We start from the raw sequence: 24,495 nt of genomic DNA on the forward strand, positions 1-24,495 counted from the left end.
CCACTCTGCCTATGGCTGGTTGATTTAGCCCCCCCCCAAATCTTTTTCTGCCCCCCCCCCTGGAAATTGGCTCTAGTTGCCCGCCTGGCTCTGATGCTTACTTGGCTCCGGATTGGTCTTGTTGTGTCACATGTCCATTGTGGGAGTGGGTGTATCCGTTGCCTGCCCCGGGGGTGTGTGCTTGTGTGTGGGGGGGTGACCGGGCGTGCTGTGGTGTGTTGTGTGAGTTGTCATTGGGTCTCCCAGGTGATGTGTGTGTTCCCTCATGGTGTATGCTGGCATGACAGTGTGTGTGAGTTCCTGTGCTAGATGCCTGTGCTTGTGGAGTTGGTGTTTGACTGTACAGTGGTCCCAGGAGGGCCTTGTGCTGCATACAGCAGGACCCAGTGTCAGCGACCTTGTTAGTAGTTTGCCAGTCCCTGTGCATTGTGCATGGATATGTCCCTATGCCATATGGGCTGGGACATTGGTGTCTGCGTCTCATTTTCACGATGTGTTGTGTGGGGCCCACCCTCCCAGCCTCCCGGACATCCTGTCTTGTGTTTGTGGTTGTTGTAGCCTTGGACATGGCCTTGCCTTGATTTGTGAAGGGTGAATGGTGACGTTCGTGGCATGGGCATGGTTATTGAGTGTGGTTGTGTGCGGTGAGTGCTTGGGGGTGGGTGCGTGCATTTGTTGTTGTTGGGGTGTGGATGCCATTCCCCCCATGTTACGTGAGTTGTTTGTGTACTCACCAGGCTCTGCGACTCCTTCCACTCCATGTAATCCCACCGGCGGTAGCATGGCCATCACCTTCTCCTCCCAGGAATGGTAGTGTACGGGTCTGCGGGGCGGCCCACCTCCAGTAATGTTGGTCTGGGCATGTTCTTCATTCATCTTCCTCTTGACTGCCCTGCGCAGATCGTACCACCTGGCTTGGCATTCATGCCTGGTCCTTCGAACGGGCGCAACAGCATTCACCTTGTCGATGATCCTCTGCCACATGGCAGATTTTTCAGATATGCTGGTCTGTCTGACCATTGTTCCAAACAGCTGTGGCTCGACTGTGATGACTTCGTTGACGAGGAGCTCCAGCTCCGCCGTAGTGAACTTTGGATTCTTGTCTGTGGGCATGGTGTGGGGTGTGGGCGGTTGTGGGTGTGTGGGTGTGAATGTGTGTGTGTGTGAGACTGTGAAGAGGGGGATGTTTGTGGGGGAGGTTGTGTGAAGGTGTGTGAGTGGCGGTGTAGCAAAGGTATGAGTTCTATGGGGTGGTTTGTGTGTGAGCTCTGTCCGCAGTAGGTCTGTTGCAAGGGCTCATGGTTTGTGTGTGTGGGCCCTTTTTATTGGTCAATTTGTGGGTGTGGCTGTGTTTGAATTTTGGTGGGTGTGTTATAAGAGGTGGTTGTGTTTGGGGCCTCTGTTGGCCAGTTTGGATGTGGCAGGTCAGTCATTGAGTTGTATTTTGTCGTGTAGACGTGTTTTGTGTTTTTGTGCGAGTAGCTTTGGCCCTCCTTGTGCTGTTTTCCACTGTCCTGGTTCTGTATGTGTCTTTTTCGCGTAGGTACGATCCGTACATTCGTGATGCTGTGTGAGGGTGCTGGGGTTCGGTGTTGGTGTGCGGCAAGTAAATGCGGTGGTGGGGCTGGGGGTACAGTGCGGACAGGGTGGTGTACGGTGCAGACATATTGGGGGGGCTGTACGGCTCGTACACGGGCATGAGTTTACCCGTGTACATGTGTGCTTCAGCGTTGGCTCCGTACGGGCCTTTTTACGTGCGATTCTGTATTCGGACGGGCGGTCGGGATCGTACTTGCGCGCTCGGATTTGTAAGTTAAACTGTCCGGATCACTTTCGTACACTTTTCCAGACGATATTCGGACGTGGACACTTTCCGACGCACACTCGTAGACTTTTCCCAACACTATTCGTAGTTATTTTTCACGTCCCAATCGTACTTGCCAGTTTGTACAGTACTTGTGCGACTCGTACGTAAGAAAATACGGATGCGGGTTGTACGCAAATTAGTTTTACCGGATCGGAATCGACACCTGAATAATAATTTTTAGGAATTATTAATTATTTTTAATTTAATTTTGTGTTTTACTTCTGTAGCGGGTTGTGGGTTTATAAGGGAATAGGGTGGGAAGTAATTTAATTGTTATTAGGTAATTATTAATTGGTATTGAAAATTAATTGGTTGTTGATTAATTATTAATTGGTAAATAATTTGTATTAATTGGTAATTAATTAGTATTAATTGTTTAATTGATAATTATGTTAATTGTATTAATTTATTATTTGTAGCGGGTTGTGGGTTTATAGGGGAATATGGTGGGAATTAATTTAATTGTAAATAATTAATTATTGCAATAATTTTTGTATATTGCTAATTAATTTATTCCTAATTAATTATTAATTGGTATAAATTGTATTTATTAATTTTTGGTATTGAAAATTAATTGGTTGTTAATTAATTATTAATAGGTTATTAATAAAAAACATTGGTATTTATAATAAATTAAGTAAATATTGTGTGATTGGTAATTAATTTTAATATTTTTATTTGGTATTAATAATTTATTTATTTGTAATAAAATATTACATTATTATTTTCCTACTATTGCACTCACTGGAGTGGGAATAGTAATTTTTACCCCTACGCTATCCAACGCTTTCCCTACTATTGCACTCACTGGAGTGGGTATAATAATTTTTACCCCTACGGTATCCAAAGCTTACCCTAGAGTTGCACTCACTGGAGTGGGAATAGTAAATTTTACCCTCCCGCTATCCAACGCTTTCCCTACTGTTGCACTCTCTGGAATTGGAATAGTAATTTTTACCCCTACGCTATCCAACGCTTTCCCTACTGTTGCACTCTTTGGAGTGGGAATAGTAATTTTTACCCCTATGCTATCCAACGCTTTCCCTACTGTTGCACTCTTTGGAGTGGGAATAGTAATTTTTACCCTCCCGCTATTCAACCCTTTCCCTACTGTTGCACTATCTGGAGTGGGAATAGTAATTTTTACCCCTACGCTATCCAACGCTTACCCTACAGTTGCACTCACTGGAGTGGGAATAGTAATTTTTACCCCTACGCTATCCAACGCTTTCCCTACTGTTGCACTCTTTGGAGTGGGAATAGTAATTTTTACCCCTACGCTATCCAACGCTTTCCCTACTGTTGCACTCTCTGGAGTGGGAATAGTAATTTTTACCCCTACGCTATCCAACGCTTTCCCTACTGTTGCACTCTTTGGAGTCGGAATAGTAATTTTTACCCCTACGCCATCTGACGTTTTCCCTACTGTTGCACTCACTGGAGTGGGAATAGTAAATTTTGCCCTCCCGCTATCCAACGCTTTCCCTACTGTTGCACTCTCTGAAGTGGGAATAGTAATTTTTACCCCTACGCTATCCAACGCTTTCCCTACTGTTGCACTCTCTGGAGTGGGTATAGTAATTTTTAGCCCTATTCTATCCAACGCTTTCCCTACTGTTGCACTGTTTGGAGTGGGAATAGTAATTTTTACCCCTACGCTATCCAATGCTTTCCCTACTGTTGAACTCACTGGAGTGGGAATACTAATTTTTACCCTCCCGCTATCCAACGCTTTCCCTACTGTTGCACTCTGTGGAGTGGGAATAGTAATTTTTACCTTCCCGCTATCCAATGTTTTCCCTACTATTGCACTTACTGGAGTGGTAATAGTAAATTTTACCCGCCCGCTATCCTACGCAAAAAATATTGAATTTTTTTAATTAATATTACGTTAATATATATGTATTATTATTATTTTTTTACTTACATTAAGTTGCCGAATCCGATCCGGGAAAAAAAAATTGCGTACGACTCGTATCCGTATATTTTCACGTACGAATCGTACAAGTCCCGTACAAACTGCGAAGTACGATTCGTACGTAAAAAATACATACGAATTGCGTCGGGAAAATGGTCCGAGAGGGAGCCGTAAATTTTTACGTCCGAATAGCGTCGCGAAAAGTGTGCGATAGGGAGCCGGACATTTTTACGTGCAAATCGTAAAACAGAAGTCCGAGCGCGCAAGTACGATCCGTACCGCCCGTCCGAATACATAACCGCATGTAAAATGCCCCGTACGGAGCGAACGCTGTAGCCTACATGTACACGGGTAAACTTGTGCCCGGATACGAGTCGTACAGCCCCCCTCACCCTGCACATGTCAGCACCGTACCCCCGTATGTCAGCACCGTACCCCCCCTCCGCACTGTACCCCAACACCGTAGCACAGCCCCACACCTGTACGTGCCGCACCACAGGCCTGTCTCCCAGCCCTGCACCTGTACTTCCCATACCCCAGGACCGTACCCCAGCCCCCCACCTGTACGCGCCGCACCCCAGGCCCGTCTTCCAGCCCCGTACCTGTATGCACCGTTCCCCAACACCGTAGCACAGCCCCGCACCTGTACGCGCTGCACCCCAGGCCCATCTCCCAGCCCCGCACCTGTACGCCCCATATGCCAGCCCCCCACCTGTACGCGCTGCACCCCAGGCCCGTATCCCAGCCCTGCACCTGTACGCACCGTACCCCAACACCGTAGCCCAGCCTTGTACCTGTACGCACCGTACCCCAACACTGTAGCCCAGCCCCGTACCTGTACGCACCGTACCCCAACACCGTAGCACAGCCCCGCACCTGTACGCACAGTACCCCAACACCTTAGCATAGCCCCCCACCTGTACGCGACGTATGTCAGCACCGTACCCCCCTCCGCACTGTACCCCAACACCGTAGCACAGCCCCACACCTGTACGTGCCGCACCACAGGCCTGTCTCCCAGCCCCGCACCTGTACGCCCCGTACCCCAGGACCGTACCCCAGGCCCCCACCTGTACGCGCTGCACCCCAGGCCCGTCCCCCAGCCCCGTACCTGTACGCACCGTACCCCAACACCGTAGCCCAGCCCCGTACCTGTACACACTGTACCCCAACACCGTAGCCCAGCCCCGTACCTGTACGCACCGTACCCCAACACCGTAGCCCAGCCCCGCACCTGTACGCACCATACCCCAACACCCTAGCACATCCCCGCACCTGTACGCACCGTACCCCAACACCGTAGCACAGCCCCGCACCTGTACGCACCGTAGCCCATCCCTGTACCTGTTCGCACCGTACCCCAACACCGTAGCACAGCCCCGCACCTGTACACACCGTACCCCAACACCTTAGCACAGCCCCCCACCTGTACGCGACACACCCCAGGCTCGTACCCCAGCCCCGTGCCTGTACACACCGTACCCCAACACCGTTCCCCAGCACCCTCGCCCAGCATCGCATATGTACGGACCTTACCTACACAAAAAAGACTCCTACAGAACCAGGACACTGTAAAACAGCACAAGGAGGGTCAATTCGACTCGCACAACACCACAAAACACGTCAACATGACAAAATACATCTCTATGACTGACCTAGCACATCCAAACAGGCAAACAGAGGCCCTAAATCACAACCACCTCTTATAACACACCCACCACAAATTCAAACCCAGCCACACCCACAAATGGACCAATAAAAAGGGCCCACACACACAACCCATGAGCCTTTGCAACAGACTCACTGCTGCCAGACCCCACAGACAAACAACTGCACCTTACGTACACCTTAACTACACCTTCACTTACACACCTTCACACAACCTCATTCACAAACACCCCCTCTTCACATTCACACACACACCTACACCTTCACACCCACACACCCACAACCATCCACACCCACACCCCACACCATGCCCACAGACAAGAATCCAAAGTTCACAATGGCGGAGCTGGACCTCCTCGTCAACGAAGTCATCAGAGTCGAGCCACAGCTGTTTGGAACATTGGTCAGACAGACCAGCATAGCCCAAAAAACAAGCCTGTGGCAGAGGATCGTCGACAAGGTGAATGCTGTTGCGCCCATCCAAAGGACCAGGCATGAATGCCAAGCCAGGTGGTACGATCTGCGCAGGGCAGTCAAGAGGAAGATGAACGAGGAATACGCCTAGAGTAACATCACTGGAGGAGGGCTGCGCCGCAGACCCGTACATTACCATCCCTGGGAGGAGAAAGTGATGGCCATGCTACTGCCAGTGGGAGTACACGGAGTCGAAGGAGTCGCAGAGCCTGGTGAGTACACAAACAACTCACGTAACATGGGGGGAATGCCATCCACACCACAAATACACCAAATGCACACAACTTCCCCCAACCGCTCACCGCACACAACCACACTCTAAAACCACGCTCATGCCACTAACGTCTCCATGCCCATTCACAAATAAAGGCAATGCCATGTCCCAGGCCACACCAACCACAAACCCAAGACTGGATGTCCGAGGTGCTGGGAGGGTGGGGTCACACAACACATTGTGCAACTCCGAAGCAGACACCAATGCCCTCAGCCCAAATGGCCTAGGTACATACCCATGCACCATGCCCAATGCACAGGGACTGGCAAAGTACTGACAAGGTAGCTGACACTTGGCCCTGCTGTATGCAGCACAAGGCCCTTCTGTGACCACTGTACACTCAAACACCAAGTACACAAGCTCAGATATCTAGCACAGGCACTCACACTCACTGTCATGCCAGCATGCACCATGAGGGGACAGACACATCACATGGGAGACCCAATGACAAATCACACTACACCCAACAGCAGGCCCGGTCACACCCCCCCCCCCCCCTCACACAAGCACACACCCCCGGGGCAGGCAACGGATTTACCCACTCTCACAATGGACATGTGACACAACAAGACCAATCCATCGCCAAATAAGCATCCGAGCCAAAATTCTACTGGTCAAACACTCAGGAGAACATACCAAACTGTCCCCCGCAACATACCCATCCCCAAGTGGACATTGAGAGGAATGCTAGGCACATCCAACTACCTGGAGGATCTGTGACAACTTGAATATGTATGAAACATGGATGTGGTATGAAACAGCATTAACATTGTCTCCCTCTCACACACAGGGCAACGTCATCGACCTCCCCCCAACAATGGGGGGGAACAATCATAGTCCCAGGCTCAGCGTGAAGATGATCCCACCGGCAGCGACGACTCTCACCCCTCTGTGGATGACCCCGACCAACCTGGCCCCTCTGGTGCCCAAGCCCCTGCAGCACCTGCGTCAGGTACATCTGTGCCAACCACCACCCCCATTCCTGCCACATCCCAGGAGACACCCAGGAGCCCTGCTCGCACTGAACAACACAGCCAGTCTGACCAGGAGGGACAAGGTTCTCCGGGCACCCAGGAGGAGGCAGACAACCCCGATAATGCCATCCCTCAGGGGTCCCGTAGACCCGATGTGCCCACAACGGCAGGCCAGGCTCGTGTGGGCAGGGGTGGTGGGAGTGGAGGCAGGCGGAGACGCGAACCTGACCAGCCAGCTGAGGGAACCGGTATGTCACACATACGCCACATCCTGGACACATACCGGCGTGACACCAGGGGCATCAGCCAGGTAGTGTCGAGCCTCACAGAGATGAAGGGGACCCTCGACGAGATGAAGAACCTGCAGGCCGAGCAACATGCCAGTCAACAACAACACCAAGGACGGATGGAGGCAAGACTGGCTGAGCTCCTGGCGGTGCAAACGGACATGAGCCGTTCACTCCGTCGGATTGCCGACAACATGGTCAACCCTCCCTGTGACACCAGGTGAAGACCAGCACCAGCCACAGGGAGGGAGGAGGTGGAGGAGGATTCGTCCGACGGAGCATCACAGACATCGTCATGGCCTGCATCTGAGGGTCCCCGGAGGAAGGTGGGTCGTCCACGGAAAAGACCGTGAGAGTCAGCGGACCATCCACATCTCCCAGGTCACCTGGCCTGGCACCTGGCCCTATGGCGCAACAACACCACCTCACCCAATGACATTCTCTGCCACATGGACTTGCTGGTCACAGTCTGACCAATGATGACCAACACTGTGGTCTGGACTCTGATGACTCCAACTGACAAGGATGCCATCTCCCCCTGTGAACTTTGGATTCTATGCACCCGGTAGAGCACCTTACTTCATCCACCAAAAGACTTACCCCACCAAAAATAAATACTTTATTTTGTCGGGCGGCCATGATGGAGTGGGGGGTAGTGTACAAAGAGTCAGTGATAGTGTGGGTGAGGATAAAATGTGGCCTAAGGTACCGGAAAGCAATTTTTATTCTGGTGGTCCTCTGCCACAAGTAAAATCAAGGATAGCCGGTGGTCATGGGGACTATGGTTTCCCGGATTGGACCAGGGCTAGAGTGCAAATGGTGTGGTCAACATGTTTCTCGCTTATAGTACATTGACTGCGATTCTTCAGGACCTAGTAAAAAACTACAATCTACAAAACATGACCTAATGATTAGTATCAGTTTAAATACAGCACATAAGTTGTACTACCTGTATGACACTGCTCCTACCTAGAAAGTGAAGATAAAGGAGAACATTACCACAGGTAAGTAACAACATGTGACCCTGTAGTGACCATGAACACACTGTGAAGAAGTGACATACTAGTGCAGATAGTGACTAGTATGTGATTAAAACCAAGTTAAAAACTGGTATCACCGATTCCATGGGTGCGTGAAGTAGTTCAAATGGATACTGATGCTACCAGTTTTTAACTTGGTTTTAATCACATACTAGTCACTATCTGCACTATTATTTCACTTCTTCACAGTGTGTTCACGGTCACTACAGGGTCACATGTTGTTACTTACCTGTGGTAATGTTCTCCTTTATCTTCACTTTCTAGGTAGGAGCAGTGTCATACAGGTAGTACAACTTATGTGCTGTATTTAAACTGATACTAATCATTAGGTCATGTTTTGTAGATTGTAGTTTTTTACTAGGTCCTGAAGAATCGCAGTCAATGTACTAGAAGCGAGAAACATGTTGACCACGCCATTTGCACTCTAGCCCTGGTCCATTCCGGGAAACCATAGACCCCATGACCACCAGCTATCCTTGATTTTACTTGTGGCAGAGGACCACCAGAATAAAAATTGCTTTCCGGTACCTTAGGCCACATTTTATCCTCACCCACACTATCTACTCTGTCCTGGCCCCTCACCCCCACTTCACCCATAGGCAGTTGGATAAAAGATCTCCGATAAAGAGCCCCTCTTAGAGGTGAGCCCGTTGGGCATTGCACCGCCTGCCCAATGTGGAGCATTGCCGATGATGAAGCATGACACTCGCAAGGGTGTGTGAGGCCATTATATCCAACAAATTGGATACCCAGGGGTTGTCCTCCATTGAGCACTAACCCCTTTTTTCCTAGTGATCCTTTCCTCTTTCCTTTCCTAAGGAACAGCCCAGTCATCTCTTTTTGTTGCTTTCATATCTGGGGCTACGACTGTGGCCGGACCTTCCATTCCCTTCTCTTGTGAATGGTAATTAATGCCCTACTGGATCACAATTGATCCTTGTCTTCCCCTACCTAGTGTTACATTCTCTGCACGGCTAACCACCGTGGGGACTCACTCTCAGGCGGGTAAGATTAGTTCATTCCCCCAACTTTTTATCCTCAGCCAATAACTGAGTGACCTAAGGGCCCGTTTTTAAAAATATTTTTTTTCGGGGCTCCCCTATTTCTTCTTCTTTAATTTACATCTCCATCTCACCTCTCTATACCTGTATCACCACAAGATGGATGGACAAGGACTGAGTTTCGGTGACGATGATGCGGCAGGTATGCATAGACTCCCATCCATTCTTGGCATCGATACAGAAACAGCCACTGGGAGTAACTCAGCGGATTGGAAATCACTCTCCAATATGAAGAGAGAGTGGGTTAGAATTACCCTACATGGAGCACTCATGGCTGAGTATTTTAAGGCAAAAATAGCACCAAATGGCCTTATCGTTAAGAACTTCCCCAGGATATTCTGGGAGGATGGCCATTTTAAGATCGAATGGTCACTAATCTCTTGGAAGTGTACACATGACCTCCTTATTTTACTGGTCAATACAGCAAAACGATTAGCGGATGAGCTGCTCACCAAGATTCAGGCCGCAGAAAGTGTACTAAAGAGTGCCGGGCAGAATCCAGGCTTCAAAACCAAGCTGGCTGAATTGAACAAAGAAATATCTGAACATAAAGAATTTCTGATGAAGCAGAAGGTAACTAAGTTACAGAAAGATATCCAGCGTTATCCGTATCTCAAAGACGACTACGTCCCCCCTGGGACGGGATACCTTTCAGACTCCAGTGCCAATTCCTCCAGGAGAGGATCAAATAGTGACAGCAACTCGAGCGGTGACGATTGGCAATCACAACCCCGGAGGGGTAAGAGAGGAGGGAGACGTGGACAATCATTTTATCCACACCCTCCTCTCCAGGGCCCACCGTTTTGGCAATACCCCCAATTTCCACCCCCTATGCCACCGTATGCACCCCAATATCCACCTCAATTTGCCCCCCATGGACCAACCAGCAGCCTTTTTCAGACAAAGGTTGGGGCAGAGGGCGCGGGCGCAAGCGAGGAAACGGGTCAGACAAGAGGGTACAATGGGAGGACACTCAAGGTCAAGGGATTGACACCCGGAGCAAGACAGCACGAAAATAAGCTTAGTGGTGAATCTCTCTTCATGCCAACTCACTGCAGGCGAAGAAGAAGTGCTTCAAAAGGGACTCGGGTTCGTCCCCACACCCAAGATTGACCATTTCCAACAGAGCTGTGAAATCCAATTTTTTTTTCGTGAGATCAGGTTGAGAGCCTTCTTTGATGGGAGACCACAAGAAACCCCAACTGACTCAGGTCTCCACAACCCTTCGAACTTCATCCCACATAGTGGGATGGTCCCCAATGAAATCCTAACGTATGAGCAGGCTGTGCTCAAAGACATTGGGTCTATGAGACCAGGCAAGAAACATCACAACCTCTCTAATTCTGAGAGACAGATGCTAGATTCCTTAGCCAACGATCAGACCATCACCATTAAGCAGGCAGACAAAGGCGGGGCGACAGTCCTAATGGATACCACTGACTATGACACTGAATGTCTTAGACAACTAGGGGATAGGCGATACTACACCCCCATCCCTTCCAACCCCACTGAACGTCTGAAAACAGCTATCACTGGGCTGGTCGAGACTGCTGAATGTCATAAGTGGATCTCCAAAAAGGAGGCTGACTTTCTATAAAAAAAAAGAACCCAAGGTCCCCTATTTTTACACCCTTCCGAAAATACATAAGGGGACCACCCCTGTACCAGGACGCCCGATTGTATCAGGCATCGACTCTGTCCTAGATCCTTTATCACAGTTCTGTGACCACTTTCTACAGCCGCTGGTCAAACGAATACCTTCATATGTTCAGGACACCACTGATGTCCTACGCCTCTTGGATAATCTACAAGAGGGTATCCAGATCGATTTTCTCATCACCCTAGACGTGGAGGCCCTCTATACTAACATCCCCCAGAGGGCCTCACTAGGGGTGATTGAGAGAATCCTCAGTGCTGAAGAATGGAGCTCCCCCACGCCGCCTTCCTTTATTATGGAATGTGCTACCCTTGCCCTTACGGAGAACTACTTTGAGTTTAAAGGGCAATATTACCACCAGACCCAGGGCACTTCCATGGGCAGTACTTTTGCCCCCTCGGTAGCCTGCCTCTACATGTCAGACTTCGAAGAAAGACACATCAATGGACCAGAGAACCCCTACCATCTGAACATCAAACTATGGAGGAGGTTCATTGATGATATCCTGGTACTCTGGACAGGCACTGAAACCCTATACAAGGAGTTCTTCAGCTGGCTAAACACGCTGAACGAATACCTCAACTTCACCATAACGGCGTCTGCATCCAAAATTGCCTTCTTGGATCTCACCGTTAGACTGGAGGGGGGCAAAATTGATACAACTATGTATCGCAAACCAACAGACCACAACAGTTTGCTCTACTTTACCAGCCACCACCCTAAGGCCTTGAGACTGAATCTGTCTTTCGGACAATTTCTGCGGGTCAGGCGCAACTGCTCCCTCCTGTCAGATTACAAAACCGAGTCTTCCTTACTATCCAGAAATCTGAGGGATAGAGGGTACCCCACTAGAGAGATTTCTAGGGCACGCAAACGTGCACAAAACAACCATAGGGGGGCCCTACTTGAATACAAGACCCAGACGACACAAGAGTCAGATCTCCTTACTTGTGTCACCACCTTTTCGCCAGTTTCAAACGAAATCAAAAAGATAATCAAACGACACTGGCAAATTCTGAATACGGGCAACCTCAGTCTTACACCGCCCAGATTTGCCTTCAAAAGGTCAAGGAATATTAAGGATATTCTGGTGCATACCAGACCGAGGAAGGCAGAGCCACCTAAACAAACCACCCTGTGGCAATTACCGCCTGTACGTGGGCACTATCAGTGCGGCTCCTGCAGTGTGTGCTCTTTCACCAGCACATACAAAACTATCCCCCTGACGGACACCTTCCGCTGTGAACTGCGTGGCCATACTAACTGCAACACTTCTAATTGCATCTACTTGTTGAGATGCCCATGCGGTCTGCAGTACGTAGGCATGACCTCCCGCCCTGTGAAAATCCGCATCTCTGAACATAGAAGCAACTTCCGTTGTAAGAAAACAAACACCAAGATGTGCAGGCACTACCTAGAACAGAACCACACGGCTGACTCATTGTCCTGGTTAGTTCTTGAATCCTCCCCAGACAAATCCAAGCACAGTCTTTTTCTTAAGGAACAGAGGTGGATACATCGTTTGTCCACCGACAGCCAGGGATTGAATGAGGATATACCGTGGAGTGCTCTGTGAACACATCTCTGCCAAAACATCCCTGATCCGCCCAGCGAACTATGCAAAGTTCAGTGTACACCCGCTGGCTTGGTCTTACAACAGTTATCATGGCCAATACACATGCCTTGGCGTACCACACTTAATAAGGCCAATCACTTCCCACTTATCACTGAGCTACACCGCCATTTTAGTGACATAACCCTGAATGTGTTCACTGACTCTTTGTACACTACCCCCCACTCCATCATGGCCACCCGATTCGCGAGGGAAACCACATGATCTACGGGCGGGTCCTACTTCCTGTTTGGGATCCTGTGGAACACACCATGGGTGCTACTTAATGAGGAGGGACACGACCGGCTTTCCACTATCCGGACCCGGTGAGATGGGTAGGCTTGACTGGCCCTGACACGAGCAGTAGAAAGTAAGTGTACCGCCCTCCACACCAGTAGGGATTTCCAACCCATTATGACGAAAACCTCTTTACCGCGCTGCAGGGTCCTTTTGCCTGACTATTTTCCTGTTATTCTTATAGCGGCCCTGGGAGGAACAAACAGCAGTTTTGAATTGTGCGCTTTTACAGCGACCAGGAATTAATATCCGTTTTTGACAAGTACTCTCTGCGGCGCATTAGTGTCCCACGACTCGGGTCTAATTTTACTATATTTTTACTCTATCTTTGCAATATCTTTATAATACAACTACAATGGGAGCGTCTCCCCATTGTTAGCTACCTAACATGTCCACAAACCCAGCCCAGTCCACCATCTATTAACGGGTTATTATTGACTGGATAGAGGAAATTTAGATTACTCCCACGTAGTGCCGTGTAGACCCTCAAATACATACTACTTAGCCAATATTCCACCATTTGGCTTTCTACCCCGTAGACAGAACGTCTGCACCGAGGCAGCAGGATACATATGCGCCCAACATTTGAGTTTACCACTTATCTCAATACCATCCCACTTTTGTCCTTTTCTTCCCAGCCTGAAACTTTAGGGCTTCTCCCTTGATGTCAGATCCACCGGGTACTGTTGACACCCTATAACGCTAACCCTTCGATGAGTAACAGTATCACCGATTCCATGGGTGCGTGAAGTAGTTCAAATGGATACTGATGCTACCAGTTTTTAACTTGGTTTTAATCACATACTAGTCACTATCTGCACTAGTATGTCACTTCTTCACAGTGTGTTCACGGTCACTACAGGGTCACATGTTGTTACTTACCTGTGGTAATGTTCTCCTTTATCTTTACTTTCTAGGTAGGAGCAGTGTCATACAGGTAGTACAACTTATGTGCTGTATTTAAACTGATACTAATCATTAGGTCATGTTTTGTAGATTGTAGTTTTTTACTAGGTCCTGAAGAATCGCAGTCAATGTACTAGAAGCGATAAACATGTTGACCACACCATTTGCACTCTAGCCCTGGTCCATTCCGGGAAACCATGGTCCCCATGACCACCGGCTATCCTTGATTTTACTTGTGGCAGAGGACCACCAGAATAAAAATTGCTTTCCGGTACCTTAGGCCACATTTTATCCTCACCCACACTATCTACTCTGTCCTGGCACCTCACCCCCACTTCACCCATAGGCAGTTGGATAAAAGATCTCCGATAAAGAGCCCCTCTTAGAGGTGAGCCCGTTGGGCATTGCAAGGCCTGCCCAACGTGGAGCATTGCCGATGATGAAGCATGACACTCGCAAGGGTGTGTGAGGCCATTATATCCAACAAATTGGATACCCAGGGGTTGTCCTCCATTGAGCACTAACCCCTTTTTTCCTAGTGCTCCTTTCCTCTTTCCTTTCATAAGGAACAGCCCAGTCATCTCTTTTTGTTGCTTTCATATCTGGGGCTACGACTGTGGCCGGACCTTCCATTCCCTTCTCTAGTGAATGGTAATTATTGCCCTACTGGATCACAATTGATCCTTGTCTTCCCCTACCTATTGTTACATTCGATGCGTTCATGGACCCATGGAGTTGTGGTCATCTGAGGATGATGCACCCACCCCTCATATGTCTGGGCACTGCTGGGAGGGATATGCACCCACCCCTCATATGTCTGGGCACTGCTGGGAGTCCTCTGCACCCACCCCTCATATGTCTGGGCACTGCTGGGAGGCCTCTGCACCCACCCCTCATATGTCTGGGCACTGCTGGGAGTCCTCTGCACCCACCCCTCATATGTCTGGGCACTGCTGGGAGTCCTCTGCACCCACCCCTCATATGTCTGGGCACTGCTGGGAGGCCTCTGCACCCACCCCTCATATGTCTGGGCACTGCTGGTAGTCCTCTGCACCCACCCCTCATATGTCTGGGCACTGCTGGGAGTGATATGCACCCACCCCTCATATGTCTGGGCACTGCTGAGAGGCCTCTGCACCCACCCCTCATATGTCTGGGCACTGCTGGGAGTGATATGCACCCACCCCTCATATGTCTGGGCACTGCTGGGATGCCTCTGCACCCACCCCTCATATGTCTGGGCACTGCTGGGGGTCCTCTGCACCCACCCCTCATATGTCTGGGCACTGCTGGGAGGCCTCTGCACCCACCCCTTATATGTCTGGGCACTGCTGGGATGCCTCTGCACCCACCCCTCATATGTCTGGGCACTGCTAGGAGTGATATGCACCACCCCTCATATGTCTGGGCACAGCTGGGATGCCTCTGCACCCACCCCTCATATGTCTGGGCACTGCTGGGAGTCCTCTGCACCCACCCCTCATATGTCTGGGCACTGCTGGGAGGCCTCTGCACCCACCCCTCATATGTCTGGGCACTGTTGGGATGCCTCTGCACCCACCCCTCATATGTCTGGGCACAGCTGGGAGTCCTCTGCACCCACCCCTCATATGTCTGGGCACTGCTGGGAGGCCTCTGCACCCACCCCTCATATGTCTGGGCACTGCTAGGAGTCCTCTGCACCCACCCCTCATATGTCTGGGCACTGCTGGGAGTCCTCTGCACCCACCCCTCATATGTATGGGCACTGCTGGGAGTGATATGCACCCTCCCCCATGTCTCTGTCCACTGCTGGGAGTCCTCTGCAGCCACCCACCCACCCACCAACCTACCTGCCCCCTTGGTGCAGTACACTGCTGTCCTGTGCATACACACACACCAATATACTGCTTATATGCTACAACATGCCCTACGCCAACATTCGTGGCGTGTGTACGCCTTGTATCCATTCTGCACTGGTGCCGTAGGGGTACAGGTGGCACGGACCCTAACCCCACATTCACCGCGTGGGTACGGTGTGTACCCCTCCATCACCACTACAATGGTGGTACGTCCCGTACCAACGCCCCCCAGAGCGTGGGTACGGCCGGGACCACCATTGTAGTGTTGATGGAGGTGTACGAGCCATACCCACGCTGTGGGGGCGTGGGTACGGGCCGTACCACCATTGTGGTGGTGATGGAGGGGTACACACCGTACCCACACTGTGAGGGCGTGGGTACGGCGCGAACCCTCCATCACCACTCCACTGGTGGTACGGCCCGTACCCACGCCCCCACAGCGTGGGTACGGCGCATAGACCTCCATCACCACTACAATGGTGGTAAGGCCCATACCCACGCCCCCCAGAGCCTGGGTACGGGCCGTACCACCATTGTAGTGGTGACGGGTACACGTCCACGTCCACTTCCGTTGTGGCGGTACGTGGGATTGGTGGACATGCCCCCCGAAGTGACCAGACCATGGGGGTAAGTTATGTGCAGGATATATATGTTTTAACTTGGGGGGGGGGTTATGTTTCCTGCCCCTCGCCCCCCCACCCCTTTGCCCCTGGGTGTTGTTCTGACCTTCTGCGGCGTCTGAGTCGGTTTCGGTGCACCAGGTCGTAGGCTAGGAGGGCCGGGATGACACGTAGGATGGGGTCCATGGCTGTCCGTCGCGTACCGGTGCTCCTTGTTCGTGTCATCCTCAATTTCCCGGCAGTTTTTGGCTACCGTAAAAAATGCTACGTGCGGAGTGACGTAGGCACGAATCGTACTTGCTGGTTCGTAAAACGCTGCCTGACTCCGTCCGGACGTCACGTACGCGATGTCCCGGATCGGAATTGTGGGTATTTTTTAGCCGGTCGGTGTTTTGTACGACTCGTACGGAAATGGCATTTCTGTACGAATTGTACTTGCGGGTTTGTAAGGTGGTTTTCCCGAGTACAAGTCGGACGGAGAATACGCTCCGTACGACCATTTGTACCCGGGTTTTACAGAATCGGAATCGGCACCTAATTATTTATTAATTTTAAAGTAATTTAAGTATTTTTAAGTATGTTTCAGTTAACTATATGTTTTATTTCATTAATTTTACATTAATTTTAAGATATTTAAAATAATTCGATATTGTGACTAACTATATTTTTTATAACGATATTTTGGATTCTATATTTTTGTACTTACCTGTTTGGAGATAGGGCTTCGATATTTTGGCATTCTATGTTTTTCCTTCGATATTTTGGCAATTCGATATTCTTCTTCTCGATATTTCGTCAGTGATCCAACTTAACATTACTTAAGCAAAACTTTATTGTATGGGGAGCTGCTGGGCATTTGCCAATATAAATGTAATTCCCCAAAGCTACAAATCTCCATTTGATCTCAAGATCAATGATATATAAATCAACATATATATAAAGCCAGCATAGCCTGGGGGTCGACTCCTTACCTACATTCAGGGCCTGCTTTTGGGCGGTACAACCTGTGCATCTGCACTGGGCGCTGAGCTGGAAGGGGTCACTGACCTCCGGTGGGGCACTGTGTTTAGCATAACTTACGATTTAAAAGCACCTGCTGCAGAGTTTCTTGTGCATGCAGCTTTTAGGCAGGAATTAAAATGTCAAGATAACTCTTGTGATTAATATTCCTGCTAGGGAGGAAGAGAGCATTTGGCTAGTAGCAGTTTTGACTCAACATAAAGTAGTGCAGACGGTTAATATGCCTGCAGCAAAGAACAGATCTGTATTTTATTTGGATAGCTGAGTGGATTAGTACAGCCAGCCTTTGCAAGCACTTTCAAACACATGAATTGTATGTGAGGGAAAGGTTATCGAGAGTTCAGGGGTACTTTGATGGGTGATAGTGAGGGAATCCGAAGAGGAGGTCATGGGGGGGCACCAAAATAGATTGTTGCACTAGGCGCTACAACCAGCCCTTTTATTTTTTTTCTTGAAAATGTGTGGTCCCCCTGGCGGACGATTGGGGAAAACAAATTATAGGTCCACAGGGGGGGTCGGCCCATGTCTACAAGGGCTGACCCCCTGACAATTTCATTTTTTTAAACGCTATATTTTCCCCGTTTTTAGGTCTCGCCTGAGACAGCGCTTTAGCGCTGTTCTGGCGAGACTTATAGTAAGCACTTTTGGAAGTGCAAACGAGTGCTTTCAGGCCGCCAACTACTGTGCATGTGTGCCGGGCGCGCGCACCATTTGGCAGCCTGAAAGCACTCGTCTTTCACTTTCGCCTGTCACACAGCCGCGCTTTGAAGTGTGGCACGGCCGCTTTGATGTGATCGCGATCACATTCACACTGTGGCAGCCTGCGTGTACAAAGAGCACTCTAAAAGAAAACAGCATCGTTATATTCTTCATTTACAATTAAACAGTCTAGACATACAATGTACACATTGTGTCAAGACGCTGTAATGTGTGCCTCGTGCGCGTTTTACATAAATTACAACACACTCTTGCACCAACCACAGCATACAAAGAAACGTTTTCAGGTGAAACAGTTCTGGGAAAGAATGTACTCTGTTCTAATGTATGGGCTACCCCTCACACACTTGCAAACGGTTTAGGCTTGCATTTTAGTTGTTCGAAAGAAGTTCCCTTCCAACAAACTGACAAGGAAAACATAGTATGTACACCCATACTGAGTGCTGTTATTTTATGTTACTTAAACGCACATGCGGTTTCTATAAAAAAAAAAAAAAGACAAGGCGGTGCGATTTATTTTAAGACGTGGCATTCCCCAACTGCTATACACACAGCAGCAGACAGGAGGCAAAATAGAGTTGTATTTTGAAAGGGGCAAATTTAAAAGTCACTGCCTGTATTGTCATTCACATTTTACTGTGTGTGTTACTTCCACGTGTACACAAAATCGTTGAACTGACAGCTTTTAGAAATGAAGTTCCCTTCCAACAAACTGACAAGGAAAACATAGTATGTACACCCATACTGAGTGCTGTTATTTTATGTTACTTAAACGCACATGCGGTTTCTATAAAAAAAAAAAAAAGACAAGGCGGCGCGATTTATTTTAAGACGTGGCATTCCCCAACTGCTATACACACAGCAGCAAACAGGAGGCAAAATACAGTTGTATTTTGAAAGGGGCTAATTTAAAAGTCACTGCCTGTATTGTCATCAGGCGCGCAACACCCATTGGACTCACAGGGCTTCAGCCCCCCCCCCCCCCCGTCGTGTGTGGCAGCCCGGGAGGAGACACCTTCCCGGGCAAAAAAGCAGCCGCACCCGAGCACTTCACAGGTCTTTAAAAGACCATTTGCATGTTAATGAGGCCTCGCTGTTGTTTCACCCCTTCTAAGAGCCCCTGCAGCTCCACTCTGCCTATTGCTTAAAGTTCAGCCCCCCCCCGAAATTTTTGCTCAGCCCCCCCCGAAATTTTTGCTCAGCCCCCCCCGAAATCTGGCTCTAGTTGCGCTTCTGATTGTCATTCACATTTTACTGTGTGCGTTACTTCCACGTGTATACAAAATCGTTGAACTGACAGCTTTTAGAAATGATGAAGTTGCCAGATAGACTTCCTTCCTCTGTGGAGTTGCTGTCACCCCAATAACGTCTTTGCACATCCTCTGATCTAACGTGTATGAATCATTATTTTGAGCAATTATACAGATAGGGCTGTAGTGCCTAGAAGTGTCAGTGAGCTGTATCAGTAATATGCAGAATGTATTGTATATTTAAACCAGAACTGTTTACTCCTTTCATGATGTCATCTCGAGTGGTGCTCACCCCACCCCCACCCCAGGACAAAAGAACTGCATGTCACTTCCCGTCTTGTCACCAAGAACGTGTGAGGTTTTCGTCACGGAGTGTGATTCGCTCTAGCCCTAAAGCAGCACCCTCTCCCCTCTTAAAGTGAGATGGCTCTTCTGTGGCTGTGAGGAGGGAGACGGGCACACAGTGACTTTATTCAGCGGGAATTCCCTGCAGCCAGAGTGCAATCTACTGTGCCACTGAAGGAAGGGGCGAAGCAAAGGTGGATAGCGGAAGTGTCACAGATGTCAAGCATTTGCAATGCAATAGGTCTCGCAGTTACGAGAGTTACAGCTATTGGCATTGTAAATAACAATGCCTTGTATTTATGTTTTTAAAACAAAAATAAAAGGCATTATTATTTGCTATGTCAATAGCTTAAACAAGCGTAAATGAGAGACCTATTGCATTGCAAATGCTTTTTTTTTTTTTTTTTTGCATGCAGCACAATTACAACACGGGCCCAGATACAGCTAACATATAAGAAGCTTCTAGCAGGCGACTGTGAAGGCCATAAACCCCCCCCCCCCCTTTCAGTGCGAACACAAGGGATTGTAAACATCAAGGGGCCTTCATGTGGAGCTCAAAGACCTCATAAATCAGGTGCTTATCTCTGGGAAGCTCATTCCTTAGCTGCCCTCTAAGCAGGGACAGGAAGGCAGGATTACGGTTCCAGCAACAAACAAGCATTTGCAATGCAATAGGTCTCGTATTTACACGAATTTAACCTATTGGCATTGTAAATGACAATGCCTTTTATTTAGGTTTTAAAAACAAAAATAAAAGGCATTGTCATTTGCAATGTCAATATCTCAAACTCGCGTAAATGCGAGACCTATTGCATTGCAAATGCTTGTTTAATACAAGATTCCCCAGGGGGGCACGATTGCACCCCAGAGAGAAAAAAAATAACCTTTTTCATTAAAAAACAATATGCCCCGGGGTGGCAGATAGCACGAGGCTGACCTCCACTACAAATCCCCGGTGCCTAGTGGGGTTCCCTGGCTGTGGATTGAGGCTTGGCTGCTATCCACTGCCAGGAAACTGTTTCAGGAAGGCTTCGTTTGAAAGGGGAGACTCTGCCTTTTCAAACAAGGTCTCCCTGAAATATGGGGAGGCCTTTTTGGGCCTCTCTTCCCCACTAGAGTGGAGAGTGGGTTTACCGGCTCATTTCTCTGCTCCAGTGGGGAAAATGTTGATGTCAGCATGCCTTGCGTAGTCCTGATGTCACACATGGATGGGGGGAGGCAGTGAGAGACCCGGAAGCGATTCTGCGTCTTCCCCGGATCCTTTTGAACCCGCCTTGGTATCAGCTAATGGCCGACTGACGCACTGGGGAGGGTGTGCATTAGTCGCCCATTGTCTGACACAAGCACCTAAGTGGTTAATAAAGCATTAACAAAATAAACATCTCTGAGTTTTTAAAACTTTTTCAAGCCACAAACTGCAGCCATAGAACCAACCACAAGTGGGCCCAGCACCCCCCTCCCAATAACAAAATAAAACAAGCAATCCACTGGGTCCTGTCCCATGGGAGTATTAGTTTGAAAACAAACTGAAGCCTGTATTTTTTTTTTGTAATCCGATCAGCTTATCCTCTGTCACTCATCGGCCCTGATAAAATGTAATTAAGTCTTTGGCCGGGGAGTAGAAGGGGGCCGGGAGTGGGGGGCATTGGGGCTTGAGTTCTGGGTTCAGCAATATAAGGAGGCGGGGTCCTCTTCATTTGTGGTCAGGAGGGCGTCATCTATTATGTGTAAGGTTGGGATCTCCGTGCTGCAATGTTACTTAAAGCCAGAATGGTAGTCATGCAGGAGATAGCATTGATGTGATCTTAGAGTTGACCGTAGACTGCTTTTTCAGTGATTTTGCTGATGAAGGGTAGGTAAATGATGGGTCAGTAGTTTGTCCTGGTCATCAGGATGTATTAAAGGTGTAAGAGAGCATCTGGGAAGATGCTTTTAGTGAGGGAGATATTGACTATGGTGAAAAGGGATCTGAGAGCCTCACCAGATAGAGCTTTGATAAAGGAGGATGGTAAGACATTATCTTCTGAGAAGGTGGTTTTGAGGTAGTTGAATATGTCGGCAGGGTCTATCAGAGATGGAACTTTGACAGATGGCCGCTGTAGTATTCTAAAAAAGGGGTGAGTGTATGAGGAGGTGCTGTTGATATGCTGATGTAACTTCTTTTTTGCTCTAAAGAATATGTTGATAGCATAACATTTGTTCCTGCACGGCAGGGGCTGATGAAGTGCTTGAATGTCTTGAAAAATGTTCTGCTTATATTGGTGGCTTCATTGATGGTGTTGGTACACCATTTTCCTTTGACTGATGTGATCAGCTGCTATGTGTTGTGCAGAGCGACTCAGTATCATGAGGTCACTGGGTGTTTGATTCTTTCATTTTCCTCACTGTCTGTGCATGGCGCATTTTTTTGTCAGTGAGGTTTTTAAAATACCAGGGTGCTGAAGGTTTTGGCTAGCATGTTTTCGTTGGGGGGTGGATTGAATATAGTGTTCCAAAAAGGCATTGAAGTAATTTAGAAGAGTGTTGGTGCTGGAAATGGCATTAGCAGGGTGAGAGATCGCCCCTTTTTCTCCTTCAACATTAGCCTTCTCAATATTTTTTCTACCCCTACTGTCTATCATCATTCATTCTTACCCCCTTATTTCTGACATCCCAGCCCCCTTTTTTGCTCATCCTGTTATTTCAATCCACCCTCTCTTTCCTCTCCCTTTTATACATCCCTTTTGCCTCCGTTCTCCTTTGTTCTTCCTGTTTTTACCTTTTTTTTCACTCCCTGTTTTGGTGCTTAGACACCATAACAGTAATGGGGCATAATGGACAAGATGGCCGCCAGGTGAGGAGCTCCAGTCGGGAGCTCCCTGGCCAGGGATTTCTTTTTTGGCCCTGCTTCCCTGGAATCTAACCCCTTTGGACCTTTTTTTTTGCTCACCTGAGGTCCTTATGGACTGCGGCCATTCGGCTCTCCAGTTCCCGTGACCCAGTTCGAGATCTTCCAATGAACCTTGAGTAGTGTGCTGACCGCGGAGCCTCGATCAACATGGCCGATGCCCGGTGGAGCTGTTTCGGCAGCTATAGAGGAGATTGGCTCTGGCTCTCCCCCTCAGCCGTCACCTACCCAGTCGGACATTGAACATGGTGTGTCCTCGTCTCTCCGCTGTGTTTTCAGCTCCTCCCCCGCCTTCCGACGAGTTGCCGAGGATCTGTTGGCGGCGGAGCCATTTCAGCGGCCAATGACCGGTGGGGTATGCCTGGGGAGGGGATCGGCTGGGGATCTCCCCTCCTGGCCATCCCCTACCCTCCGGGTTTAGCTGCGGTTGCCTGTCCTCTTGCACCGCCTCCCTAGCGACGACGAAGATGCATGAGTCTTGCTTCTCCCAGCGGGGGTTCAGCGGCAGTGAGTACTGGGGCGCTGCTGACCAGTGCCCCCGAGCTTGTTTTGCTTCTTGAGTTTTGGGGAGGCGCGCCCTCCTGATCCCCATTGCTGCCTCCACCTCTCCGGGGCTGTTGCCTGGCGCCCGAATCTAACCTTCCCCTGTCTTTGCGGCATTCTGAATGGCGATGCTGCTGCCCCTGGAGCCCCCAGTGTGTGTATGTCGACGACCCACTTTGTGATCGGCGGTGTCCTGCCCGCCTCCCTCTGTGGTCATGTGGCTGCCTTCCCCATCCGACCCTGCGTGAAGCCTTCGAGTCTGCTGCCTTGTGGTTTTTGTGTTGGATTTTTGTGTGTTCTGCCATTTTGGGTTGATGCAGTCGGTTCCCATGGCCTGGGTCCTCCATCTTGGCGGTTTCGACCTATCCTCATTGTTGCTGGACTGCTCCTTGTTTGCCTGTCTGTATTTTTCCTCAAGTCCCCCCCCCCCCTTTGGTCTCCTTCTCCCCTGCCATCTTATACAATCACCGATTCATGGGATGTTTATGATTGTTGGTCTCCAGCCGGTTTGAATGTCTTTTACTGTGATTGTTTTGTAAGTACTTTCCCTCTTGCCGGTCTGCCTGACCCGATTATGCATTCCTTACCCCTTTTTACCATTCCCCCCTACCTTCCGTGCCCCATTTGACGTGTGTCTCTGTTATGCTATGCGCTAATAACCCATGTTATTGTGTATTCACTGTTTTTCTCCTATGTTATACTTTCCAGAGGATTGCAGAAACTTGTCTTTTGATGATACCGGTACCCCTGGATGGTTCCCTGATTAAATATCGATGTAATAAACATAGACATACAAAAATATCGTGGTAAAAATATCGAATCCAAAAATATCGACTCCCTATAATTAAACAGGTAAGTACAATAATATCAAATCAAAAATATCGAAGCAAAAAATATATATGACTTAAATAAAATAGTAAATGTTATTAATATTTTTAACAAAATTAATTACATTTAATATATATTTTAACTAAATATAACAAATGAACTTAATTTAAAAAAATATAAACACACAAGCATAAAAATGTACACATATATTTACTTAAATATAATGTATTAACTATTATATTTATTTAATTTATAAACTTTTTAAAATATATAAAAATAAAATATATACATACATCTATAATTTAAAATAAAACATTCTAAAATTAATTAAAACATTAAACTATTAAAACAAAAATAAAACATACATTTTGCAACACAATAAATACAACAGTAGGGAAAATGTTGAATA

This window comes from Triturus cristatus, chromosome 1_1 (genome assembly GCF_964204655.1).
Source record: "Triturus cristatus chromosome 1_1, aTriCri1.1, whole genome shotgun sequence".
Lineage (NCBI taxonomy): Eukaryota > Metazoa > Chordata > Amphibia > Caudata > Salamandridae > Triturus > Triturus cristatus.